At 51.6% G+C, this 2,500-nt stretch overlaps 5 non-coding genes across 5 annotated transcripts; all 5 read right to left on the bottom strand.

Annotated features, from left to right (window-relative positions):
• Nucleotides 1-211: 211 nt before the first annotated feature.
• On the bottom strand, nt 212-330 carry LOC147188517 (5S ribosomal RNA). The gene has a single exon (XR_015098028.1). It is a non-coding gene; the product is annotated as a 5S ribosomal RNA (ribosomal RNA).
• A 363-nt stretch (nt 331-693) lies between these two features.
• Nucleotides 694-812, bottom strand: LOC147188518 (5S ribosomal RNA). The gene has a single exon (XR_015098428.1). It is a non-coding gene; the product is annotated as a 5S ribosomal RNA (ribosomal RNA).
• Nucleotides 813-1,291: 479 nt separating this feature from the next.
• On the bottom strand, nt 1,292-1,410 carry LOC147188519 (5S ribosomal RNA). The gene has a single exon (XR_015097871.1). It is a non-coding gene; the product is annotated as a 5S ribosomal RNA (ribosomal RNA).
• Nucleotides 1,411-1,774: 364 nt separating this feature from the next.
• LOC147188520 (5S ribosomal RNA) lies at nt 1,775-1,893 on the bottom strand. The gene has a single exon (XR_015098615.1). It is a non-coding gene; the product is annotated as a 5S ribosomal RNA (ribosomal RNA).
• Nucleotides 1,894-2,372: 479 nt separating this feature from the next.
• LOC147188521 (5S ribosomal RNA) lies at nt 2,373-2,490 on the bottom strand. The gene has a single exon (XR_015098415.1). It is a non-coding gene; the product is annotated as a 5S ribosomal RNA (ribosomal RNA).
• Between the last annotated feature and the right edge of the window lie 10 nt (nt 2,491-2,500).

Raw genomic sequence — 2,500 nt, forward strand, 5'->3', positions numbered from 1 at the left:
CAGGCTCGCATACGGTCCGCTGCGAGCACGCAGCTCCTCGGTACTTGATGTCTGTTGCAAAAGTGTGCTTTTCCAGCGGAGGTGCAACACATCAATAAGAGATTTAAAAATATCAGTTCAACGTTGAGGGTCCCCCAGTTAAGGCTGAGGTGAAAAAAGTGGAGAAAAGGTAGCGCGAAATAACGTGAAAGAGTGTTCACGAGGGTGCAAAAGCTTACAGCACCTGGTATTCCCAGGCGGTCTCCCATCCAAGTACTAACCAGGCCCGACCCTGCTTAGCTTCCGAGATCGGACGAGATCGGGCGTTCTCGGGGTAGTATGGCCGTAAGCGAGAAAAGAAGTGAAAATTGTCCCTTTTATAGCTGACAGGGCACTTCCGGGTCGGGGGTGGAGTGGTGGGGTGAATTTTTTTCATTTATTCACCTCCTCCCGAGTGCACGAAGGAGGGGCCCGCTCCCGTGGTGGTTTGAGCGCTCAGCCTGTCAGGCTCGCATACGGTCCGCTGCGAGCACGCAGCTCCTCGGTACTTGATGTCTGTTGCAAAAGTGTGCTTTTCCAGCGGAGGTGCAACACATCAAGAAGAGATTTAAAAATGTCAGTTCAACGTTGTGGCTCTCCCAGTTAAGGCTGAGGTGAAAAAGTGGAGAAAAGGAAGCGCGAAATAACGTGAAAGAGTATTCACGTGGGTGCAAAAGCTCACAGCACCTCGTATTCCCAGGCGGTCTCCCATCCAAGTACTAACCAGGCCCGACCCTGCTTAGCTTCCGAGATCGGACGAGATCGGGCGTTCTCAGGATAGTATGGCCGTAAGCGAGAAAAGAAGTGAAAATTGTCCCCTTTATAGCTGACAGGGCACTTCCGGGTCGGGGGCGGAGTAGTGGGGTGATTTTTTTTCATTTATTCACCTCCTCGCGAGTGCACGAAGGAGGGGCCCGCTCCCGTGGTGGTTTGAGCGCTCAGCCTGTCAGGCTCGCATACGGTCCGCTGCGAGCACGCAGCTCCTCGGTACTTGATGTCTGTTGCAAAAATTTGCTTTTCCAGTGGAGGTGCAAAAGCATCCAGCAGGCGGAAATCCCAAGCTGCTTCTTGTCCAAGTGCTATCATGACCGAGCCCCGTGCAGACGGCTCCCTCTGTTGGACATTATTTTATTCCAAAGAGACGTTGATCTGTCAAATCAACTTGAAGGAAACGATTTCAAAACACAGGATAAGTGAAAGTTGAATGACAAATGAAAGCCAAAATTTTAGGCAAGAGCAGTGATTTGTGTTGTGAATTGGAGGTGGGTGCAAAAGCTTACAGCACCTGGTATTCCCAGGCGGTCTCCCATCCAAGTACTAACCAGGCCCAACCCTGCTTAGCTTCCGAGATCGGAGGAGATCGGGCGTTCTCAGGGTAGTATGGCCGTAAGCGAGAAAAGAAGTGAAAATCGTCCCCTTTATAGCTGACAGGGCACTTCCGGGTCGGGGGCGGAGTGGTGGGGTGAATTTTTTTCATTTATTCACCTCCTCCCCAGTGCACGAAGGAGGGGCCCGCTCCCGTGGTGGTTTGAGCGCTCAGCCTGTCAGGCTCGCATACGGTCCGCTGCGAGCACGCAGCTCCTCGGTTCTTGATGTCTGTTGCAAAAGTGTGCTTTTCCAGCGGAGGTGCAACACATCAATAAGAGATTTAAAAATATCAGTTCAACGTTGTGGGTCCCCCAGTTAAGGCTGAGGTGAAAAAAGTGGAGAAAAGGTAGCGCGAAATAACGTGAAAGAGTGTTCACGTGGGTGCAAAAGCTTACAGCACCTGGTATTCCCAGGCGGTCTCCCATCCAAGTACTAACCAGGCCCGACCCTGCTTAGCTTCCGAGATCGGACGAGATCGGGCGTTCTCAGGGTAGTATGGCCGTAAGCGAGAAAAGAAGTGAAAATTGTCCCCTTTATAGCTGACAGGGCACTTCCGGGTCGGGGGCGGAGTAGTGGGGTGAATTTTTTTCATTTTTTCACCTCCTCGCGAGTGCACGAAGGAGGGGCCCGCTCCCGTGGTGGTTTGAGCGCTCAGCCTGTCAGGCTCGCATACGGTCCGCTGCGAGCACGCAGCTCCTCGGTACTTGATGTCTGTTGCAAAATTTTGCTTTTCCAGTGGAGGTGCAAAAGCATGCAGCAGGCGGAAATCCCAAGCTGCTTCTTGTCCAAGTGCTATCATGACCGAGCAGCGTGCAGACGGCTCCCTCTGTTGGACATTATTTTATTCCAAAGAGACGTTGATCTGTCAAATCAACTTGAAGGAAACGATTTCAAAACACAGGATAAGTGAAAGTTGAATGACAAATGAAAGCCAAAATTTTAGGCAAGAGCAGTGATTTGTGTTGTGAATTGGAGGTGGGTGCAAAAGCTTACAGCACCTGGTATTCCCAGGCGGTCTCCCATCCAAGTACTAACCAGGCCCGACCTGCTTAGCTTCCGAGATCGGACGAGATCGGGCGTTCTCAGGGTAGTATGGCCGTAAGCGAGAAAAGAA

The sequence above is a fragment of the Hippocampus guttulatus genome, chromosome 20 (genome assembly GCF_054856545.1).
Source record: "Hippocampus guttulatus isolate MCC_2025c chromosome 20, RoL_Hgut_1.0, whole genome shotgun sequence".
NCBI classification, from domain to species: domain Eukaryota; kingdom Metazoa; phylum Chordata; class Actinopteri; order Syngnathiformes; family Syngnathidae; genus Hippocampus; species Hippocampus guttulatus.